Source organism: Bacillus rossius, chromosome 16 (genome assembly GCF_032445375.1).
Source record: "Bacillus rossius redtenbacheri isolate Brsri chromosome 16, Brsri_v3, whole genome shotgun sequence".
Taxonomy (NCBI): Eukaryota; Metazoa; Arthropoda; class Insecta; order Phasmatodea; family Bacillidae; genus Bacillus; species Bacillus rossius.
In genome coordinates this window covers 28536138-28562628 of record NC_086343.1, presented here as the reverse complement: position 1 = coordinate 28562628, position 26491 = coordinate 28536138, and the positions used below count along the sequence as shown (strand labels likewise).

Here is a 26491-nt window from a genome sequence, read left to right as displayed (position 1 = left end):
TGCGCGAAGAATCCTTCTCGCATGAAGTTTCGATGTGATGAGTGCCTTAAATGGTTTACTCGAATTGACAGTTTGCGACATCATGCGAAAAAATGTAAAGGTGGAGTCTGTGCTCCTACTGCTGAACTACCTGCCGACATTTCGACTCCTCGCTTTAGATTGGAGACACGAAAGCGTACAACCAAAAAAACAGATGCCCAGCAACCGATTGTTATGACGTCTGAACATGGAACTAAACCTAAGACTGTGTTCGTAGCATTACAAGTGAACGATAATGGCTTCTACTTGGCGCAGTCTGCATTTCGTGGAACGTTGAAAGACTACTATTATCTAAATACGTTCGGTGAGTCGAAGGACATTTGTAATTTTCTTGACGATATCAGACAGAAGATAATCAATCAGCTTACTGATGATGTAGCAACAAACGGACCTTTGAAATATAACTTGTGGTTGGACTGTATATATGGAAAGCCATATCCGTTCGATGACGAAGTGAAGAAGTGTGCATTCAAGACATCTGCTGCAGTAATTTACAGTTCTAACGATGTGAAGCAAACTGTTAAAAACGGTATCCAGAAACTCTGTCAAGAAGAGGTGGACTATGTCTGTAAAGGTTCTGGCTGGACTCTGTCTAGTATAAACCGATTGGAGCTAAGAATTAGTCATTTCACACCGCTGCGGAACTAAATGATTATAAGATTGTTGGCTTTCGTAAGTGATCCTGTAGTAGAATAGAAATTATGTAATAAATATTATGTTTGTAAAAGAACTTGCGGTGTTTAATTCCTCGAACCTGTTACTATTATGTTAAATTGATGATATATTTAATTTTTTTTGCATCATCCTAGATCGTACCAAGGATCTTAGTCGATCTAATTAATCAGTATATTGATCGGAAATTTATTTAATGATTTCTGAACTTTTTCCCGGATCTCTAGCATTAAAATTACACATTTCCAATATGGTGGTCTTGATGTCTGATAGGATGGTGGTAGTAGAGGATTTAAAGTCTCTTTAAGAATGTTGAACATGGTTTATTTAAATTATTTTTTTTTACATAAGATTAAACATTATTGCAACGATCGGGTATCGAACCGAGGACGGGAATCGATCGAATCAATATGTAAATTAATGAGTGATTTATTTAATGAATTTTGGAACTTTTCCCGAATTTCTAGCTAAATAATTACGGATTTTCAAGATGGCGGCCAAATGACAAGATGGCGGATGTCACAGTAATAAATGATTACTGCACTCTTGCGGATACGAATTAAACTAACATGTCATCGGCGCACTCTAGCCGACGATACAATGATGATGGCTTCCAGCATCGAAGACAAGATGGCGGCCATGACGTCATACTAGATGATGATAAAAAGTGGTGGGAGTCAGTATGCCTGCAGCCACCTCGGGGGAAGGATCGGTCGCCATTTTTATTTTTTTTGCACTCGTCGGGTTCGAACCGAGGACTCCGAGCTCCGTGTCGTAAATGTTTGTTTTTTAAATATTTTATTAAAAATTTTATTATTTAATTTGTTTTATGAATTTTAAATTTTTTTTCATTAAAATCGGATAATAAATTTAAAGATGGCGGCCGTAACGGAAATTGCAACGATGACGTCATAATTCAAGATGGCGGTCATGGTATCCTTATTCCTAGAAATGGCTTAACTGAGGCTTGAGTTAAGGATGCTTAAGCCAGTTTTAGGAATTTTCAGCCGCTGGGATTTTTAAGGACTAAAAACGGGAATTTTTCCCTCGAAACGGGAAATTTTTCCCTCGAAATGAGAAATTTTTAATTTGTGGAATTTTTTGAGATTTTTTGGCGGAACTTTTTTCCACAGAAATGGAAATTTTGGCGATTTTTGAGGAATTTTGGGCAAATTTTGCCCAATTTTGGCGGATTTTGGCGATTTTTGAGGATCAAATTCAAGGTCAAGGTCAAAGGTCAAGGTCACAACCATCCAAGATGGCCGCCGTGACGTCACAATCCAAGATGGCGGTCGGCACCACAGCACCACAGCCTTAAAGCCTGCGCCCGGACCGGCTATCCTATACTACTACATTGCCTACTCGCTCAGCAAGGATCTGGAATCCAGGCACCGGGCCGACGAGATATTGACACAGGAAGCCGAAGAAATAAGCGAATCTCCGGACGAGGTCTAGGAGAGAAAATCGCAGCCTGGGGCGTATCTCAAATCATGAAGACAAAGACCAAATTAGGACTGGGTGCTCGTCGAACCAGCTCCAACAAGTCAAAGACTAACTCACGCAAGACCAAACGCAAGACTGGAGCAGGCGTACAAAAAGCCAAGCAAAAATTATAGACTCTCGACAAGAAGATTATAGGAGGATTTCTTCCTCTGCTTTTGCCTGCATTGGGTGCTCTCGGCGGCCTCATCGGTGCAACGAGTGGTATAGTGCGGGCAGTCAACACTTCGAAGAATGAGCGCAAGCAGTTAAAAGAAGCACAGCATCATAATGCAAGCATGGAAGCCATTGCCATGGGTAAAAAAAACGGCGCAGTACTGTACTTATGTCCTCACAAATCAGGTCTAGGCATGAGAAAGAACGAAAATCCTAAGTTCTCTGCCGAAACGACCGCTCACCAACGTAGATGTAATAAAGTACGCACGCAAACTGAAAATACCAAATTTCTGTGGCGTGTTTATGCGAGACACTTTGCCCAGCAAACTAAAAACCAACGAACGCGCCATAATTAATTTAGACACGTCGGCAGGTCGCGGCACGCACTGGGTAGCGTACATAAAGTCTGGAAAAAAAGCGACTTACTACGATAGTTTCGGTAATTTGAGACCTCCGCCTGAACTTAGGTGGAACCTGGGCCGGACCACTACATTGTTCTACAATTACGAAACGGAACAGAAGCCTAACCAAACAAACTGCGGTCACTTGGACGGCTTTTATATAAATGGAACCAAGCGCCATTCAGTCACAACTGAGAAAAGACTGTTCAAAGTATTGATATGTCAAAAAAATAATGAAACATCTACATAAAAAAATCACTGTAAAATATTTTAACATGTATAATAAGCTGCTTTATTATTATGCATAACATTGTGAATTATCTTCCTATCATAGTTTAATCAGTAAAAATGTCTGTTGGTTCTCTTTGAATAAAATAAAGTAGAGTTTCTTTAAAAAGAACCAAGTATAATGGAACATGAATGCCATGGTCACGTTGTCAAACAAACAAATAATACACCATTTTAATTACCTCAATATCCATTGTTCAGTAATTGTCCATTGTAAATCTACATAATCGGTCTTAAAACAATCTGGCAAGTGTTCTTCATCTGTCGGATATAAGCTTTGTGTTAAAAATGCCAGATACATTGAAAGCATAACTTATACCATATGAGATGACAAATAAATTACAAAAATGTTCTTAAAAGTCAGTTGGTTACGAGAAACTATTACTTACACATTTCAGCATAAAATACATAAGCAATTTATTATTCATCTTCCATTGTGAATTCTGCGTTATTCCCAAAGCCATCTATGTCATCTTCAACCTCTGTACTCGACTGAAATTTCTGATAAAAATGCCAGACTCCTTAAGGTATAAGATGACGAATAGATTTAATATCCTTAAGCTTTTCCTTACTTATAGGCTTTCCTTCAGGCCACAGCGAAATTAATTTAGATGATTGAAATCCATATGAGTCTCCCTCGTCGCTTGTTTTTGTTAATGTTAACATCAATGAAAGTTTCTTGAGAATGGCTGGTCTTCATCTGAAGAACTTGTGGTTTACATCTCTCCAATTTAATTTGACGAACTGTGAGCCAGTTAATTTTATTTCCTTCTGTGTAAATCTTCCTGTTGGTGATCTCTTTCTCTATTTCACTGGTCCCTTTAAAGTCATAATTCTGCATTTATGTCACAACAAATTTTCTCTTTTTACGGCATCCTTCCATTACATTTATGTAGTCCTCCAAAGTATATAGTCGCTGTTGTTTTAGGGCAGATTCCACATCGCCAAAATCAGAATCATTCGGGAGGTAAGTGTGACAGAATTCAGTGGGTTTAGATCACCAAACAATGTGTTCATCATTAGTTCCATTTTGATATTCCTATCCTGGCCCCCACACGAGTCAGACCACAAAATGATGTCTGTGAAATTTTTTTCCGACATGAGTAACAACATGCTTTCGCAAGCTGGAACCCACTTCTTGGGCACCTCTTCCGGCAGTGCCTTCTACCCAAACATAAAATTAACTATTGGATTCTTTCCCAGAGTCTATCCCAGTATTATAAACCCATATTTGCCTCTTGTAATAAATTATATTTTTTGGGATTCTAGGCAGAGGCAATGTTTTCTCCATGCCATAACTTAACGTTTCCACATTTTCACATTCCTTTGCAGTCTTAAGTTCACGATTCATTGCATCTCTTGCTTCTTCAGCTACTGACTGATGCACATTTAACTCATTCATAATTGTTTCCTTTTCAATGATGTTGCAGTTTTGCATTGCTGCATAAAATCTGTCACATGCATTGCATGTATCTTTTTTGAGCTTTTTTTCGTTTGATATTAAAATATCTGTGAAGTATAATTCTGTAGCAACTAAAACTTACTGCTCCATTTCCTTCATTTTCCTCTTTGTATAATTCATACATTTTTAAATCTGTAAGTTCTGTAGATAGGTATTCTGTATCACCACTCACCCGCCGACAGTAGTGTGATTTATACCTAGGAAACTTGTTGATGTGGTCCTTAATTTTTTTAATTTCAACTGGAGAAATTCGAGGTACACCTTTTCTTGAGTTCCTCTCTAGTCAGTTACACAATCGGAGCGAATTTTGTTCAGTGATGTGTTGACTCGTTTTGTTGATACTCCAAAGGTATGAGTACCTACTAAACATTTCTCTGCAGACATTCACTTTATCCAGTTCGTATTTTCTAGTGTATTGTCGTTTGTTAGATGATGACCTCTTTCTTTTAACATATACCTCTTGAATATGTGCAGCAATGAAAGCAGTCTGGCAATCATAAGATCCTAAATCCCAAAATTTCTCAAACATTTTTTTCCTGAAATCAATATTAACATTGTCTTTGCATCGTTTGGAGCAGTTGCAATTAAAATCATTGAATTCCTTGGGACTACAGTAAGTACCTTTAACTACGAAATGAGGTTTGTTGCTGTCTTAGTTTTTTCCATGACTGACATGTTTGACTGACATGCTTTCGTTTTCTCCCCTTTTTAGGTCTACCTCCTTTCTTATTTTGAGTCGTTTGTCCATCTTACTTTTCAGGTACATTACTATTATATTCATTCTCTTCCTTTATGTCTTTGGTCTCTCTATATTCACCTTGATTGCCTGAATCTAAATGTGGAGTGTAGTCTGGATCTTGAACACTATCATCCCAGTCTTCATCATAATTTGTATGATCCTTTTGACAATAGGCCTATACATCATGATCATGTTAAAAAAAACACAATAACAAATCTAATATTAACTTATAGAATTTTGTACCCTCAGTATTTCAAAATCTACATTGAATTAAAAACAAATTGAATCCAACAGTGTTTGATTTAACAATATTATTACTGTACAATCAACATAATATCACTTGGTTCTTTTTAAATCAAGAAAGAAAATACACATTAAATTTTCTTTAAACAGAACCAACCGCCAAATGTCACTTGGTTCGGTTTAAATAAAAGTAGAAAACCTCTATGTAAAATGGTTGTTGGTTCAAGTGCTCACAGATAGGAGCACAGCCTATATATCACTTAGGTCTATTTTTTTAAAGAATTTAGTGTGTTTCATGCATTCAGTTATGGGTATATCTCAAAAATATAAAAAATGGCGCTTGGTTCTTTTTATATAAAAGCCGTCCACTTGTGTCTTCGCTTTTTAACTAAAAAAATTTAGCTGACAAAAACAATTGCTATTTAAAGGTTGTGCAGTGATGATATATTATTAGTCATGTCGATAACACTTACCTTGACAGGTCACACATCTGAGCTTCGGACGGTTCATTTCCCGCCTCTGGATTTAGACGGAGAATGGTGTATCGGACTCGTAGATTTTCAAACGTATAATGCCATACCAAATATCGACGAAGAAAATTGCAAGATCTGCTTCCTGAAAAGCGATGGGACTGCTCATGAAATACAGTTACCTGTTGGATCTTACGAAATTGACGACATTGCAAATTACATCAGGGATATGTTACCACAGGATGTAGACTTTCAACTGCGTGGAAATCCAAACACTCAAAAAAGAATTCTAACATGCAAAGAAATTGTAGACTTTACAAAACCTGGGACCATAGGTTCGATGCTAGGATTCGAATCAAAGGTGTATGATGCAGGAAGAACGTACGAATCTACACGCGCAGTAAACATTTTGCCTGTGAATGTCATAAGAATAAACTGTAATTTGGCAATTGGAACGTATCTCAACGGAAGACTAAGCAACATGCTGCACGAGTTTTCGCCGATGGTCCCGCCAGGATATAAACTGGTCGAAGTACCGCAAAGTATCATTTACGTTCCAGTCGTCATAAAGTGCGCACACGAAGTCGTCGTCAGAATCGTTGACCAGCGAGGACGATTGGTGAATTTTCAAGACGAAGAAATTACATTATGTCTGCACTTGTAGCGATGGGCATAAAGTTCGTAAAACCGAACAGTTATAATAAAATAAATCACATTGGCTTGAATAAGATCAGTTCTCTACCAGACATCGGTGCATTAACACCTGACAGCATAAAGTATCTTCTTAGTATTGGACAAGTGCCGAATAAATATGGAAAACGAAATCCTCAACGTGGAAGATCCGGTCATTTTTGATGACAGCATTACGAAAATGGAATTGCACGAGTACCAGCCTTTCCTGCTCGGGCCGTACGCACTACCATCAGAAGTACGCATTGCTGTACAGCACCAAGATATTTGTACTTTACCTTCGCAGTCATTTCTACGTATAAGAGGCACGCTCACAAAAGCGGATGGTACGCATCCAACAACAACGTCAATATCCTGCAATGGTATTCTTCACCTAATCGAGCGCATTACATATGTACTCAATGGCGTCGAGGTAGACCAGATGAGAGATGTAGGCATAACATCTGCTATGAAAAATTACCTTTCTCTCACGCCAAATGAACTGACTGCTGCAAAGATGGCTGGTTGGGCTCTCGAGGATGAATATAAGTTTCCGGTTTATGCCGAAGGAAAGTTCGAAGTTTGTGTTCCTCTGTCCATGTTTATTGGATTCGCTGAGGACTACAAGCATATAATCATTAATTCGAAACAAGAGCTCGTACTGCTTCTAGCCAACACGCACATTAATGCAATTGTCGCTGCTGCAGAAAACCCTCAAGATGTCTCGCTAACACTACAGTCTATCGAGTGGATGCTGCCCCACATCCAAGTGAGCACCGTTGAACGAGTCAAGATGTTGAAGAACATAGAAAATGGCAAGAACTTCGATGTGCCATTCCGATCCTGGAGCCTGTAAACGTATCCTGGCTTGCCTCATAGTCAGCGTATCAATTGGATAGTAAAGTCCAGCTTCGCTACGGAAATACCAAGATACATCATCGTCGGGCTTCAGACCGGAAGACAGCTCAATGCAGGAGTAAGTCGCTCCTTATTCGATAACTGTCAAATACGTAATGTAAAAATATTTTTAAACAGCGAAAGCTATCCGTACGTTGACATGAACATGGACTTTGAAAGTGGAAGATTTCTTCTCGCATATCAAATGTATGCCAAGTTTCAGCAAGCTTACTATGGGCGGAGACAGTCACCGATACTGAGTCCCGACAGTTTCAAGAACAAGGCTCCGTTAATGGTGTTTGACGTTTCCAAACAGGATCATCGAATAAATTCAAACATAATCGACTGTAGGATCGAGATAACGACTAGCGGAAATATTCCACCAAACACCTATGCTTTTTGTCTGATACTTCACGATTGGCTTGCATCGTACAATTGTCGAGACAAACTTGTGAAAATTCTGACATAAATACTGTTTCGTTTGTGATAATAATTCAGTTACGACCGAGAATTGCTAGCGTCTAGATGTACTGCAACCTGCAAGGTTTCCTGAGCCAAAACGGCTTTGTTCTCAAAGAAATTAGCGTCACCTCCGGAGACAAGACTCTAACTCGCAGCTTCCGACCTCCGTATCCTTGGAAACTACTAGACGAAAAAAGTAAACGTACTAATGAATGGCTATGTAAATATTATCACAGACTAGAGTGGGACGAAGGTAAAATCCCATACCACCAAGTGAAAAACACACTGCAAGATTTACTAGTTCAAAACGAAACAATATACGTTGCCAGACCTGAACAGAGGAAATGGCTACGAGATCTGTGTGAAGCTCCTGTTGAAATTGTAGATTTGCAGGATGAATATGGCTGTCCTTCCCTGCGCAATCTTAGTGCATTATACGGCGTGCAGCCACGTGACAAGTTTGAACGTGTCTGTGCCTGTACAAACTCGCAGCTAATGCAGAAATGGCACACACAGTGTTAGTAGGAGCCCGCATATATAAATGTCATACATCCGTTCGTGCCTTCAGTTATCGTTCGACCTGTAAGAAGATGATTACGTTTCATCCTGCTAACGTGTACGTGAGCGTACGACCTAGCTTCATCAGTGTCGAGTACAGCTACTGGGTTGCCGGGTATCTACGTACATATACATAAACCTGTGATGGAGGCGCTCAGCATTGGCGGTTTGCGCACTTTCCTGTGTCCTACGAACCGACTCAGCAGCTATTAGATTGTTGCGAACCTGGAAATTGTGCCGTCTATCACATGAGACCGCACACAATCCTTCCTGCTAGCATCGCTGAGGTAGTCGCCTCGTCTGCACGCGCAACACCAAACATGAGCGTGTTGCAACCTGTTGCGACCTGTGATGCTTCTACGCAGACGTCCAAACGACGTTCATCTCGTCGTCGAAGTTCAGGCAGTGAATCTGTCCCAACTAGCACTGCAGTAAAGCCAAGGCGCAGACGTGGTCACAGACGCTATCGACTATGTCTCGCTCGAGATGAAGACATCGCAGAAGATGACCAGCTGGAAACCTGTGTTCCTGATCCCGTGACCTGCGAACCAGTTGGAACCGGAGTCGAAGAGGCAGTTCGTGCGGCATTAAAGACTTTGCTTGCGAAAATGCTTATTTCCTTAACCTAACATGCATTTGTGTAATTTTTCTAAATACATGTGTAAAACCTGAACTTGTATTTGTTTTTTATTTTTCTACAATTTTTAGGTACCTAATAAAAATAAATTTTAAATACAGACAATATTTTGACTCATGTAGTATTCCAGTAGACTGCGGGTACATAAGCGAGGTTCAGACGAGTGGACCCTCAGTTCACCTCTGGCCGCGGTGCAGTACGGACTTGCTCTCTTCAGTAAGTTTCGTGAGATTTAATTACTGCTCCAATGTGGACCGGGATAGACTGTTTACCGTCAGCAGCAGAGACCTCGATGACAGCAACGATGATGGAGTCGGAGATTCCGATACCGGCTGCAGAGCAGACCACGACAGCGGAGAGCTCAATGGCTGCGGTGTCGACAGCTGTGCAGATCCCGATACCGACTGCAGAGGAGACTTCAATTAATGAAGAGCGTACTTCGCATCAGTGCAAATACTGTGGCGCATCATTTACTAGAACTTCAAATGCGCGCAGACATGAAAGAAGCAGTTGTCCGAATAATTTACTGAAAAGAATACAATTTCAGTGCAATAAGTGCAATAAACTAATTTCACATCTTGATAGCTTACATCGCCATTATATAAAATACTCCGAGAAAGTTAAGTGCAAGTATAATGAACATGGTTATTGTTTTGACTCATGTGTTGTACCAGCTAATGTGAATATATAAGTGAGACCCTGGTGATATGAACTTCAGTCCGTCTCTGGCTGCGGTGATGAACAGATCGGATAGTCCAGTATCTAGCTATTCTTGAGAACTCGATGGCATCATTACCAGTATCAACAACGACCTGGATCGAAGGTCTACCATCATCAGTGCAGAGCATGATGACAACGACGTCTACAGCTACACCTGCTCTCTCAGTACAGCAGGAGATTTCGACGCGTGCAACATCTTCCGCAGAGCAGACCTCAAAGGCTTCAGAAGTTAACATGTCCGCAGTGTTACAATGGTTGTCAACAGTTCCAGTGACATTGATGAAGGAAGGAGCATCCAATGGTGTTCCATCGTCCAACTGTATGTACTGTGAGAAGATCAAAAACTTGAAATTACGTGATTATGTAATACACAATTGTAGTAATAACTATGAATGTATTAAATATCAGTGCAACAGGTGTTTAAGCAAGTTTATACACTATGGAAGATTAAAACGTCACCTCAGGAATTGTGATAGACTGGCTGTACATTCATCAGAATCAAGCTGTATATTTTGTAATAAAACATTAGCAACTATTCGAAGTGCAAAACAACATGAAATATATCACTGTCCTTTTAATGAAGTCGATAATTCGGCTTTGTGTGAAAATTGTGGTGTACCAATATGTCGACCTGATAGACTGAATAGACATTTCAAGTCATGTAAAGGGCTTAGTCCATACAATAAGAAGACTGATTGATTCGAGAAATCCACAAGACTTTAGTACTTTGTCTGTGTTTTTTTGTACTTGTAGGCTAGAATTTATGTAATAAAAATTTATAAAAGTACTTGCTGTGTTTTTTTATTTCCTCAAACCTGTCACTTTTGTGGTATTTTTTAAAATTAAAGTTGTTTTGTATCGTCCAGGGATCGAACCAAGGACAGGAATCATAAGTTCCTTAATGAGTTAATTTTTTGATGAATTTTGGAATTTTTCCCGAATCTCTAGCATTAAAATTACGGATTTCCAAGATGGCGTCTAAATTTCAAGATGGTGACTATAACGGTAATTGCAACATTAATAGGATCCAATATGACGGTCGTAACATAAAGTGTAACGATGGCATAGTACTCAACCAAGATGGCGGGTGTAACGAAATATGCAACATTTATATAATCCAAGATGGCGACCGTAACGATAACTGCAACAGTGGTTTTTAAGATTTTTATTATTTTATTCGATTATTTAATTTTTTTATGATTTTTAAAATTTTCCCCCGATTTTCTAACATAACAATTGTGGATTTTAATGATTGCGGGCGTAACGATAATTGCAAAAAGTTAAGACTTAATACAAGATAGTGGTTCTGTCTCGAACAGGAAGTGCTATTATTACTTAAAATTAAAAAAAAAATTCAAGTTACGATATGCATGTTATTTTTTATATACCTTATTTAATTCTTAGTCTGGTAAATGTCTCGATAGCCGAGCGGTCAAAGGCGTATGTTTTCCAACCTAGAGATCAGAACTGCGCTGGTTCGAATCTCAGCGCTTCCAATGTATTTTGCATAAAAAATTTAAATTAATATGTCGATAAGGACCATAATAGCTCTGGTAGGTAATGGAACATCGACCTTATGTGATGCGACAGAGCAACGTTGGCGCTCTCTAGGAACAAACAGCAGAAACATATTCGACGGTATCCAAGATGGCGGCCTCCAGTGGAACAGAAAAAAGTCAAGAGCGACGCTGGCACTATCTAGGAACAAACAGCAGAAACAAAGTCGACGGTATCCAAGATGGCGGCCTCCAGTGGAACAGGAAAAAATCAATATGGCGACAGAGACGAAAATTTCATCATAATGAGTGGAGCGCTCAATTTAAAGATGGCGGATCCAAAATGGACGCCGTGATCTACTTGTCCCGTTACGCTATGTCCTGTTACGCTGTGTCCCGTTACGCTGTGTCCCGTTACGCTCATCCAAGATGGCCGTCGTGACGTCAGAATCAGAGATTTGGCTCGGCTCCGGCTCCACAACCTGCATCCTGGCGCAGGAGGAACATTTACATACTACTGACGTAATTATTGGCTGACGGAAGAAAATTCAAGTAAGTAGCTTCAAACTTGTCTGTCATAGTGAACACTCATAAAATTTCGTTATCTCAGCAGCACTTCGCCAGCCTACTTTTGTTTGCTGAAGATAAAGCCTTTCTGTAGAACTGGGGTAATTACGTCGGCTTGAGGCCATGTGTGGTGCTGTTTTCAAGATATAACGATCATTATCACAGGTACATAAATGACGCACACAGCAGAAATGTCTCCAGTATCCAGAGAGACAATTACAGCTGCGCATATTTTCCTTCGTGTGCTCTTGAACGCAACAGGTACATCAACAACACAATTTATTAGTCTATATTTTAAATGATTTTAACTTAAGTTCATTAAAAATATAGACTTAATAAAATAGTTAATCGTTAAAATTCTGCTCACTGCACGCATTTACGAAAAACAATTTCCATGAAAATACTACATTTACATTTTTTAGAACACACAGCGTTTATTTATCTTTAAATTTTGATCTGTTTTTCTGTTACATATCTTATTTATGTTTTCAATTATTTTTCTGTTTATCTTATGTATTTTTTCTGTTTATCTCTATCTTATGCATGTTTGTTTACAATTAAGAAATCTCACACTTAATGGAGAAAACAGAGGCTCATATTGTTTTATAATACGAAATAATATATCATAATCTAATTCAGTAGAAAGTGATGACCTACAAATACCTATCAACTTCTTGTTACAATTTCTGTTAAACCCTCAAGGGGTGTAAGTGGGTAATTTTGACGTGACAACGTCTAATAAATCGATGAACGCTGGCTGCACGCACGAAAAAGTGTCCCACTACGGATGTGACGTGTTTGCTCATTGTACGCATGCGTGGCATCTCTTCATGTTCATTGTACGCATGCGCGGCATCTCTCTTCCACTCGATTGGAACAACCATCGATTTGACTTTTCAATCACATTTTCGTCGTTTGAATTATTAATATTATGTAATTTAACGATCGTCCACCGATTTTCAGCACAATTGGTACAGTTAATTAAAAGTAATGTTGAATATTCAAATACGTTTTGAACCAACAATGGAGTTTTACAGTTACACATAATAATTCAAATTACACCCGGTATCTTTTGCACAATGTTTTAAAAAATATTGTAACACATAATAAATAAGTTTGGTGTATTTGGGATGCGTATTTGTTATCAAATCGTGTTATAAAAACGAAATAATATTATTCCCCTACCGTGAACAAATTTTTTATAAATTTGTACATACCGTCTGAAACATTTGCTTTTCATGTATGGCCTGGTGGTCTTGCGGTCAGCGTCGCAAACTTTCAATGCAACTAAAAGTAAATTTATTAATTAAATTGTATATTTAATTTCACTCCTTTGTATCCATACAAAATAGTGATAATTCAATAAAAATGATTCAAATTTAAAAAAAAAATTATTTTTCAAAGAATATAATATTTTTAATGCCTAAATGGTTTGGTTGCAAAAGCCTATTACGGCTCAGTCTCAGGCCGAATATATTTCCTTTTCTTCTGGATCAATCATTTCATCAATGTTTTGTTATGACGTTGTCACGTTCAACTATCGTCCGTAAACCGACTTTACAGACAACCAATTTTTTTTAAATTTTTTTTAATGAATTTAAATGCGGCGTGCTGTGTTTGTTAAAAAATGGATTTGTATCTCCGAATCTACTAAGGCAGAAGGTAAGAAAGTGAGCAAAAAAAATGTACATGAAGTGTTAGATAGTGTGTATTTTCATATTGACGTGACGTCTAATAAATCAATGAACGACGGCTGCACGCACGAAAAAATGTCCCGTTACGCACGTTGTCCCGTTACGCTGTGTCCCGTTACGCTCATTGTACGCTTGCGTTACATCTATCTCTCTTCCACTCGATTGGAACAACCATCGATTTGACTTTTTCGAGGCACATTAAACTTGAAACACTCCCATTCGTTTCCTACTTTTCCTATCATCGTCCTATCCTTAACAGAATAGCACAGATTGGAAGAAGTTATTATATCAAACATTTATAAAAATTATAGTTAAAATAATCTCTTCGTTAAAGTAATAAACATATTTGAATTAATGAGTCTAAATAAAAGTAAATTTATCAATTAAATGGCAGATTTCATTTCACGCCTTCTTTGTATCCATACAAAATAGTGATAATTCAATAAAAATGATTCAATTTTATTCATAAAAGTATGCAATCGTTTCATCAATGTTTTGTTATGACGTTGTCACGTTAAACTATCTCCGTAAACCGACTTTACAGACAACCAATTTTTTAGATAATATTCCATTCAGGGGTGGTAAGGGGGGTGTTTATATTACAATAAAAAAACACCTCCGAAACTAATAAAGTTCTATTAAAGATATTGGATATGAATAATTAACGTACAGCTAAAAATTCCCCCTTAAGTTTGCGAATTCCATCCCTAAGAAACGTTGAATTTCGTGAAAATGGAACGAAAGTCGATGAACGGAAAGGTGGGACAAAGATGGCGGACCCACGTGTAGCAACATAAACACGTGTATTGTCAGTATCGTAAAAATTAGGGTACGTACCAAACGTATTGGTGCCAAATGAAACTTTTTGATAGTGAAAATGCCATGTAATATATTAGGTAAAGTAAATTAGTGTTGGTAAAAACTATTATCAAGTTATAAATTACATACGTTATTAAAATGGCATTTCAATGTTGATTGTACATAGTCTCCTCCTTAAACTCAAATTGTCCGATAGTTGCATGGTAGAACGCAAGCTTGTTAACTTGAAGGGACGTAATTCAAATCTAGACAATCATAATATATTTTTTAAACTTTTTTTAACATATTGTAATATTGTATAATAATGTCTAATACGCTTAATAAGGCTAAAGTTTGTTTGTAGGAAGTATTTACAGACTTATTTCAGTCGTTTAAGCGAAACAAATTTACAAACATATGCTTAGTGCTATAATAAGTGTTTTAAAATGTTTCGGGTTAATATTTTAGTAATGCCATAGAAGTATAACTTGAAGCGTGCGCGGAGACTTATTATTATTAACTGTTTAGCATTGTGGCATCGTAAAATTAAAATATTTGAAAGAATGAAATGCTGAATTTATTATTTAGGTTAACGGTTCGTCGATATTGAGATCATGAAAGACCGGCGACAAGTGAGAATGCACCGAAGGAGAAATGAAAGTGTTTATGGCTATAGAAGAGGGTGGGGTTACAAAATTTCAAAGGCAGCCAGTATTCATCCGATAATTTTTTTTTTGAATGCGTGAGTTTACCTTGGTAGGTAGTCAAACAAAAATTGCATGTTAATTGCTGAAAGAATTCTCATCAGTGCACAATAGCAGATATTATAGGAGAATGCGTTTAATCAGAAAACAAACATTAAATAAAGAAGTATAAAAACAAAGGTTACGTCGAAATGTCATAAAACTTGATAAAAACACACTACAAAAGCATCAGACAAAAATAAATGATTAGCCTCGCGGGGCAATCACATGCAGCAGTGAGCATGCAAACCAACACATTCATCCTTCACATCCTTAACATCCTTCACCTTCCGTCTCACTGCCGGCCGGAATTCAAGGGCAAGGATGCTATTTGTCCCGGAATGTTAGAAAACTTCACAAGCGTAGGGCCAGGCCCAGCATGGTTTCTGTGTACACTCAACAATCGATCATCACCTCAGGGATATTTTTCCAGTACTTGTTAGAGGAGCACCACAGGAAAACCATTACCCACAAAGGCTGTACACAGTTAAGAAATCTCACACTTAACGGAGTAAACAGAGGCTCATATTGTTTTATAATACGAAATAATATATCAGAACCTAATTTAGTAGGAGTTAATACACACACCTATCAACTCCTTGTTACAATTTCAGTTCAACCCTCAAGGGGTGCAAATGGGAAAATTTTGTATAATGAATTGATATTTTATATTTCCAAGCCTTACTGGCCCAAATTTAAGAAACTGAGCATGAATAACAAACATAAAGAGCGGTGTGCTGTGTTACCACCCCCCGTCCCCCCCGGAGCATCGAGAAAACATGCTCGGTGAGGACGTGGAGCAAGTTCGACTGCTTCTTGCACATCGTCAACGTTCTCCTTCATCTTCAATCTTCTTCGCCTGTTCACTTCCTAACGTGTCGACGATGTCGAGCTTGCTCTCGACAACACCGCCATAGTCGTTAAACTTTCTCGTTTACTGTTGGTGTCGCCAGCCTCAATTCTGTCTCAAGTACTGGCGGTCACGATGGCATCAGCAACGACGGCAGCAGAGGGCATATAGGGAGTGGCAGCTGCTCTTTGAGGGGTGTTGTTGACAGACCTCGGGAGGACAGACATGCAGACTGGGGAGTTGGGGCAGGACAGTGCTGTGGCTTAGGCTGCCATAACGACATCAGGCAGGATCTCGTCGAAGTTGATGAAAGGCTCGACAAAGCCATCATCCTCATGACGGAATACTGCCCATGGAGTTAGGATCGTTCCCGAATCTCATCGATAATGCATAACCCACACTAACAATGCAATTGAAAAGGCTGCGAGCAACTCTCTGACAATGAGAGCCCACCCTATCGATGGTAGCATCGGAGGTTAAGTCGACGATATGGCGGCAGACTGGGGGCTGCGGTACCCCCAGGGTTATATCACCAGTGAGTCGTCATCCCTATGAGCATGCACAGTCTCAACCCCACTATCAACATCAGAGCTGGAACAACAAAACTCCTCCTCCTCTCTGGAGAAACCTTAGAAGTTTAAAATTGTAACGTGCGGCTGCGCTCAATATGACATTTAGTCTAAAGAACAAATATAGATTGGCCGTGGAAGCGCCAGGCAGAAACAGTACTAAACACAATACCCATAGGGGCACAGCGCACGCACAATAAAATTTATGATAAACCTCCTTAAAAATTGGTAAGGTTATGTGGATCGTGATCAAGGATAAGAAAATAATAAGAGTAGATGTATATAGTTCATCCTGGGACAGGGGAGGGGGGAGGGGGATCGGGGATCCGATCCAGACACCTTAAGGCTTCGCTTCATCACCCATGTTGGATTACGTCACTTCCTTCGACCATGCACACATGAAAAAGTGTCCCGTTACGTTCATCAGCCATCTACGCACGAAAAAATGTCCCGTTACGTAACGAACGAACGGAGGAGGACGGACAGACCAGCTCGCCAGGACGTCTCGCTATGAAAAGTATTAGGCGGTAATAAACAGCCAGGAGGTAACGAATATAAGCCTACTTCTACACGTGTTATGAACGCCGGATACATACTGCCAGGCAACCGTGTGTTTTGGCGCGCTCTACTTCCACGACGCGCAACGGCACCGGCAAGTTTTTATTACTACCTCCTCTCAAGTTCTGATCTCCTAATACTTCACAGCAGAGAAGCGCTGTTGGTCGGAGCCCGTAGTTACTTCCTTCGCACGCCTAACCTAACCTAACCTAACCTAAACTACCCTCACCTAACCTAATCCATATGCTAATCTATGCTAACCTAACCTAACCTAACCTAAACTAAACTAAACTAAACTAACCACACCTAACCTAATCCATATGCTAATCTATGCTAACCTAACCTAACCTAACCTAACCTAATCCATATGCTAATCTATGCAAACCTAACCTAACCTAACCTAAACTAAACTAACCTTAACCTAATCCATATGCTAATCTATGCTAACCTTACCTAAACTAAAATAAACTAAACCAAACCTAACCTAACATAACCTAACCTAACCTAACCTAACCTAACCTAACCTAACCTAACCTAACCTAACCTAACCTACCCTAACCTAACCTAAACTAAACTAAACTAAACTAAACTAACCTAACCTAATCCATATGCTAATCTATGCTAACCTAACCTAACCTAAACTAAACTAAACTAAACTAAACCTAACCTAACCTAACCTAACCTACCCTACCCAAACCTAACCTAACCTAACCTAATCCATATGCTAATCTATGCTAACCTAACCTAACCTAACCTAATCCATATGCTAATCTATGCTAACCTAACCTAATCTATGCCAATCTACGCTAATCTATGCCAATCTATGCCAATTAGTATGCCAATCTATGCTAATCCATATGTTAATCCATGCTAATCCATATGTTAATCCATGCTAATCCATATGTTAATCCATGTCAATCTATGCCAATCCGTATGCCAATCTATGCTTATTCGTATACCAATCTATGCTAACCTGTATGCCAATCTATGCTAATCCATATGCCAATCTATGCTAATCCATATGTTAATCCATGCTAATCCATTTGCCATTTTGTATTTCTAGTAATTTCCACCAACTTCGAATCGTGACGTCACCGTTGCAATTTTCGTTACGATCGCCATCTTGAAAATCCGCAATTTTTTATGTTAGAAAATCGGGAAAAATTTTAAAAATCATTAAAAAGATTAAATAATCGAATTAAATAAAAATCTTAAAAACCACTGTTGCAGTTATTGTTACGGTCGACATCTTGGATTATATAAATGTTGCATATTTCGTTACACCCGCCATCTTGGTTGAGTACCATATCATTCTTACACTTTTCGTTAAGACCGCCATATTGGGTCCTATTAATGTTACAATTATCGTTATGGTCGCCATCTTTCAATTTAGACGCCATCTTGAAAATCTTTATTTATTATCCGATTTTAATGAAAAAAAAGTTCAAAATTCATCAAAAAATTAACTTAATAGAATTCTGTTTATATCGATTCCCGTCCTTGATTCGAAACCGGCGAGGGCAAAAAATATAAAATCAACAGATCCTTCCTCCACAGAAGCCACCTTCAGACTGACCTACCTCCACCAATAACAAGGTATTTACCATCAGCTGGTATGACGTCACCACACCTTTGACCTTGACCTTGACCTTTGACCTTAACCTTGAAATTTGACCTTGACCTTGAAATTTGACCTTGACCTTGAAATTTAACCTTAACCTTGAAATTTGACCTCGACATTGATCTTTGACTTTGACCTTGATGTCCATCACGGATCCGTCATTTTATGTTCAGTACATGCTAGTGGTCATTGCCACCATCATGTTTTCGTCTGCTGGAGGTCACCATATTGTGTGTACTTGTCTTACCATCATGCAAATTCTATTCTAACATGCTACAGTGCAGTAATAATTTATTATTGCTGAGGTGCCCACCATCTTGAAATTTGACCGCCATGTTGAAATCATGTAATTATTTAGTTAGAAATGCGGGAAAAATTCCAATAGTCTCCGAAAAAATCAATTATTAATTTACAAATTGAATCGATGGATCCATGTCCAAGGTTCGATTCTTGACCAGTGACAGTTGTAACTAATTATTAAATAAATTTTAAATTCTTTTTTCCGTTACCTTTCGCGGAGTTTATTAATCATAAGTCAATATACCTAACCAAAGAATTAATACAGTGACGATAAGCCTATCATGAAAGTCTAATTTTTGAATAATCTGAATAACCTATAAGCCGTTCATGTACAAAACCGCACATAAAGAACAATTGTCTTCAGTCCATGAGACCGAGTCATGTCATTATCAGACGTATAGGCTAGTCATTTCAGGACCACATGACCTTCGTCGTTAGCTAATTATATTCAATTAATCCATCGTGACATTTTTATACATTCTAAAGGAGCAAGTAACCTTGAAAAATATTTTAGTAACACCAAGAGGTGATAAACTAGTAAATATTCAATCACTACATTTTGTACTACGCGCAATCAACAAAAAGGAAGCACCATCAACGAAAAGACAGCACCACCAACGAAAAGGCAGCTCCGCCAACGAAAAGGCAGCACATTTGGAAGCAACGACAACGAAAAGGCAGCACAGCCAACGAAAATACAGCACATTTGGAAGCACCGACAACGAAAAGACAGCAGCGACAACGAAAAGACAGAACATTTGGAAGCACCGACAACGAAAAGGCACCACATTTTGGAAGCACCGACCACGAAAAGTCAGCACCGCCAACGAAAAGGCAGCTCATTAGGAAGTACCGCTTTCGAAAAGACAGCACATTTGGAAGCATCGTCAACGAAAAGGCACGGACCGCAAGACCGGGCCATGAACAATGTCAGTCATATAGTCCATGAACACAGTACACACAGAAAAACGAAATGTACACCCAGTACACACAGGAAAACGTAATTTACACACAGGAAAACGGAATATACACACAGTACAGACAGGAAAACGGAATGAACACACAGTACACACAGGAAAACGGAATGTACACACAGTAAACACAAGAAACCGGAATGTACACACAGTAAACACAAGAAAACGGAATGTACACACAGTACACACAGAAAACGGAACGTACACACAGTACACACAGGAAACGGTACGTACACACAGTACACACAAGAAACGGAACGTACACACAGTACACACAGGAAACGGAACGTATACACACAGTACACACAGGAAACGGAACGTACACACAGTACACACAGGAAACGGAACGTACACACAGTACACACAGGAAACGGAACGTATACACACAGTACACACAGGAAACGGAACGTACACACAGTACACACAGGAAACGGAACGTATACACACAGTACACACAGGAAACGGAACGTACACACAGTACACACAGGAAACGGAACGTATACACACAGTACACACAGAAAACGGAACGTACACACAGTACACACAGGAAACGGAACGTACACACAGTACACACAGGAAACTAAACGTACACACAGTACACACAGGAAACGAAACGTATACACAGTACACACAGGAAACGGAACGTACACACAGTACACACAGGAAACGAAACGTATACACAGTACACACAGGAAAAGGAACGTACACACAGTACACACAGGAAACAGAACGTACACACAGGAAACGAAACGTACACACAGTACACACTGGAAACGTATACACACAGTACACACAGGAAACGGAATGATCACACATACAGTAGCGGAAACACACAGGCTTAGTTGGAAATCAGAATACAAGAAATAAAAACATTAAATTTTTACTTTCAATATTTAATTACTTCTCAACATTACACAAATACAAGTAAAAGAAGCCATTATTGTATGTAGCCTGCTTTCCTCAGTTCTTTGAGTATGAAGGATATTTCTTTGATGCACGAATAGTTTCCTTCACAAAGCGAGCCATGTAGAAGTCTTAGCCGGTCAACCATTATGTTTGGATCTTTCCATGATGTGTAATCAATCTCTTCTACCACCATCTTACTTGCTTGTTTATTATAAATACTGTCAATATCACAATCATCCCAGTGATCATAATAAGCATTATCAGATTTATTTATTATAACACGACGTTTCCAACGTTTCGGTCTCAGGACATCGCCACATTCTTCGATCTTGTCAGCTCTAGGTGCTTCATCACAGTCTATACCTTTGTCAACAGCCTCAGAGTCACTGTAACAATCACTGTAGAAGACATCCTCTTCACCCAGATTACCGTATGAATTCGCTATCGATGATGTCGAAGTGTCTTCATCGTCTTCATGCTTCCTTTTTAGGAGTCCATCATTTTTACAAAGAATGGAGGATCTACTGAATATAGGCTTGAATGTATTCTCACTTTTCACGGTGTTGATACTGCCATTAGTTTCAGTCTTCCCGAAGCCATTAGCATCCTTCAATTTATGTTCATTCTCACGATCGGGTGAGCTAATACCATCACGCTCAGGACAAGGAAAATTATTGTCGTAATGCAGATCACTCTTCTTTAGTCTAGTGGATCCATCAGTGTCCTCTATGCCGTAAGTAGTCTTGACTTTACATGTTCTACCATGTCTTTTTAAGCTGTCAATTCGTGTTAACAACCTGCTACAACGATTACAGCTTAACATGTTGCGTAGTGGGTTTCTAGCACAATCATTCTTCCCATGACGTCTAGCATTCCTTCTCATGGCAAAATCCTTGCCACAGTAACTACAGCGGCTTCCTTCCGATTCAGCTGCAGATAACAAACCACGATCCATGGTAGCTTCTGTGACTAATGCCAGATGCAAACTAAGAGTTTTAAATTAGATCCAATACTTAAATAGAAATTTTTTCATATTTCAACAGCGAGAGTTAATTTATCTCATACAAAAGTACTTGCTGCAACTAGTTCTGCTTTTCAACAACTGATGACGTCACGTATTGCTTGCAGGTAAATAATATTTAGTTCTTTAATGCAGGATGCGGGATGCTCACTAACGATCGCAAAAGAAAGATGGCTTCGCTAGACTCCAAGGAAAAGGAAGTTCGTCTTGCATGTTGGTGCTCCACAGATGTCTCATGGAGTAATATTAATTTGACTGAGTAATGATATTTTTTAATTCCACCTGATAAAAATATTGCAAGTTTTGATTTAGTAGCAGAAATTATCGAATTAAATGTAACTCCAAATAAAATGACATGTCTCATTAAGAGTAAAACTCCTTCATGGAGAGTTCGGTTTCTCAGAATAGTCAGATACACTTGAAGAAACCACAGGAATGATTGCAAGAACACGGGAAAAACCATCAAAATATTGATAAGAATAATCAGGAGCACACGGAGAAAAACCATCATAATATTGACAAGAATTATCGGGAGCACACGGAGAAAAACCATCATAATATTGACAAGAATTATCGGGAGCACACGGAGAAAACCGACAAAATTTTGACAAAAATTATCGGGAGCACACGGAGAAAACCACCACACATTTTCTTGGATATCATTAAATTTAAAAAAAAATTAAAAATAAAAATAAATTAATAAAAAATTTAAAACAAAAAAAATCTACAAAAAAAATACACAAAATTCTGGCTTGTACTAAAACTCTATCTTTGCTCATCAATGATAGAGTTTTAGTACAAGCCAGAATTTTGTGTATTTTTTTTGTAGATTTTTTTTGTTTTAAATTTTTTATTAATTTATTTTTATTTTTAATTTTTTTTTAAATTTAATGATATCCAAGAAAATGTGTGGTGGTTTTCTCCGTGTGCTCCCGATAATTTTTGTCAAAATTTTGTCGGTTTTCTCCGTGTGCTCCCGATAATTCTTGTCAATATTATGATGGTTTTTCTCCGTGTGCTCCCGATAATTCTTGTCAATATTATGATGGTTTTTCTCCGTGTGCTCCTGATTATTCTTATCAATATTTTGATGGTTTTTCCCGTGTTCTTGCAATCATTCCTGTGGTTTCTTCAAGTGTATCTGACTATTCTGAGAAACCGAACTCTCCATGAAGGAGTTTTACTCTTAATGAGACATGTCATTTTATTTGGAGTTACATTTAATTCGATAATTTCTGCTACTAAATCAAAACTTGCAATATTTTTATCAGGTGGAATTAAAAAATATCATTACTCAGTCAAATTAATATTACTCCATGAGACATCTGTGGAGCACCAACATGCAAGACGAACTTCCTTTTCCTTGGAGTCTAGCGAAGCCATCTTTCTTTTGCGATCGTTAGTGAGCATCCCGCATCCTGCATTAAAGAACTAAATATTATTTACCTGCAAGCAATACGTGACGTCATCAGTTGTTGAAAAGCAGAACTAGTTGCAGCAAGTACTTTTGTATGAGATAAATTAACTCTCGCTGTTGAAATATGAAAAAATTTCTATTTAAGTATTGGATCTAATTTAAAACTCTTAGTTTGCATCTGGCATTAGTCACAGAAGCTACCATGGATCGTGGTTTGTTATCTGCAGCTGAATCGGAAGGAAGCCGCTGTAGTTACTGTGGCAAGGATTTTGCCATGAGAAGGAATGCTAGACGTCATGGGAAGAATGATTGTGCTAGAAACCCACTACGCAACATGTTAAGCTGTAATCGTTGTAGCAGGTTGTTAACACGAATTGACAGCTTAAAAAGACATGGTAGAACATGTAAAGTCAAGACTACTTACGGCATAGAGGACACTGATGGATCCACTAGACTAAAGAAGAGTGATCTGCATTACGACAATAATTTTCCTTGTCCTGAGCGTGATGGTATTAGCTCACCCGATCGTGAGAATGAACATAAATTGAAGGATGCTAATGGCTTCGGGAAGACTGAAACTAATGGCAGTATCAACACCGTGAAAAGTGAGAATACATTCAAGCCTATATTCAGTAGATCCTCCATTCTTTGTAAAAATGATGGACTCCTAAAAAGGAAGCATGAAGACGATGAAGACACTTCGACATCATCGATAGCGAATTCATACGGTAATCTGGGTGAAGAGGATGTCTTCTACAGTGATTGTTACAGTGACTCTGAGGCTGTTGACAAAGGTATAGACTGTGATGAAGCACCTAGAGCTGACAAGATCGAAGAATGTGGCGATGTCCTGAGACCGAAACGTTGGAAACGTCGTGTTATAATAAATAAATCTGATAATGCTTATTATGATCACTGGGATGATTGTGATATTGACAGTATTTATAATAAACAAGCAAGTAAGATGGTGGTAGAAGAGATTGATTACACATCATGGAAAGATCCAAACATAATGGTTGACCGGCTAAGACTTCTACATGGCTCGCTTTGTGAAGGAAACTATTCGTGCATCAAAGAAATATCCTTCATACTCAAAGAACTGAGGAAAGCAGGCTACATACAATAATGGCTTCTTTTACTTGTATTTGTGTAATGTTGAGAAGTAATTAAATATTGAAAGTAAAAATTTAATGTTTTTATTTCTTGTATTCTGATTTCCAACTAAGCCTGTGTGTTTCCGCTACTGTATGTGTGATCATTCCGTTTCCTGTGTGTACTGTGTGTATACGTTTCCAGTGTGTACTGTGTGTACGTTTCGTTTCCTGTGTGTACGTTCTGTTTCCTGTGTGTACTGTGTGTACGTTCCTTTTCCTGTGTGTACTGTGTATACGTTTCGTTTCCTGTGTGTACTGTGTGTACGTTCCGTTTCCTGTGTGTACTGTGTATACGTTTCGTTTCCTGTGTGTACTGTGTGTACGTTTAGTTTCCTGTGTGTACTGTGTGTACGTTCCGTTTCCTGTGTGTACTGTGTGTACGTTCCGTTTTCTGTGTGTACTGTGTGTATACGTTCCGTTTCCTGTGTGTACTGTGTGTACGTTTAGTTTCCTGTGTGTACTGTGTGTACGTTCCGTTTCCTGTGTGTACTGTGTGTACGTTCCGTTTCCTGTGTGTACTGTGTGTATACGTTCCGTTTCCTGTGTGTACTGTGTGTACGTTCCGTTTCCTGTGTGTACTGTGTGTACGTTCCGTTTCCTGTGTGTACTGTGTGTATACGTTCCGTTTCCTGTGTGTACTGTGTGTACGTTCCGTTTCTTGTGTGTACTGTGTGTACGTACCGTTTCCTGTGTGTACTGTGTGTACGTTCCGTTTTCTGTGTGTACTGTGTGTACATTCCGTTTTCTTGTGTTTACTGTGTGTACATTCCGGTTTCTTGTGTTTACTGTGTGTACATTCCGTTTTCCTGTGTGTACTGTGTGTTCATTCCGTTTTCCTGTGTGTACTGTGTGTTCATTCCGTTTTCCTGTGTGTACTGTGTGTATATTCCGTTTTCCTGTGTGTAAATTACGTTTTCCTGTGTGTACTGGGTGTACATTTCGTTTTTCTGTGTGTACTGTGTTCATGGACTATATGACTGACATTGTTCATGGCCCGGTCTTGCGGTCCGTGCCTTTTCGTTGACGATGCTTCCAAATGTGCTGTCTTTTCGAAAGCGGTACTTCCTAATGAGCTGCCTTTTCGTTGGCGGTGCTGACTTTTCGTGGTCGGTGCTTCCAAAATGTGGTGCCTTTTCGTTGTCGGTGCTTCCAAATGTTCTGTCTTTTCGTTGTCGCTGCTGTCTTTTCGTTGTCGGTGCTTCCAAATGTGCTGTATTTTCGTTGGCTGTGCTGCCTTTTCGTTGTCGTTGCTTCCAAATGTGCTGCCTTTTCGTTGGCGGAGCTGCCTTTTCGTTGGTGGTGCTGTCTTTTCGTTGATGGTGCTTCCTTTTTGTTGATTGCGCGTAGTACAAAATGTAGTGATTGAATATTTACTAGTTTATCACCTCTTGGTGTTACTAAAATATTTTTCAAGGTTACTTGCTCCTTTAGAATGTATAAAAATGTCACGATGGATTAATTGAATATAATTAGCTAACGACGAAGGTCATGTGGTCCTGAAATGACTAGCCTATACGTCTGATAATGACATGACTCGGTCTCATGGACTGAAGACAATTGTTCTTTATGTGCGGTTTTGTACATGAACGGCTTATAGGTTATTCAGATTATTCAAAAATTAGACTTTCATGATAGGCTTATCGTCACTGTATTAATTCTTTGGTTAGGTATATTGACTTATGATTAATAAACTCCGCGAAAGGTAACGGAAAAAAGAATTTAAAATTTATTTAATAATTAGTTACAACTGTCACTGGTCAAGAATCGAACCTTGGACATGGATCCATCGATTCAATTTGTAAATTAATAATTGATTTTTTCGGAGACTATTGGAATTTTTCCCGCATTTCTAACTAAATAATTACATGATTTCAACATGGCGGTCAAATTTCAAGATGGTGGGCACCTCA

General features: G+C 38.7%; 1 protein-coding gene across 1 annotated transcript in view; it reads left to right on the top strand.

The window, feature by feature from the left end:
- Positions 1-12157: 12157 nt before the first annotated feature.
- LOC134539885 (cytochrome P450 6k1-like) overlaps positions 12158-26491 on the top strand; it is a 42315-nt gene continuing 27981 nt past the window's right edge. Inside the window, exon 1 of the mRNA XM_063382234.1 lies at positions 12158-12237. The gene's annotated coding sequence lies outside the window, so the exon portion shown is untranslated. The remainder of the gene's footprint in view (positions 12238-26491) is intronic.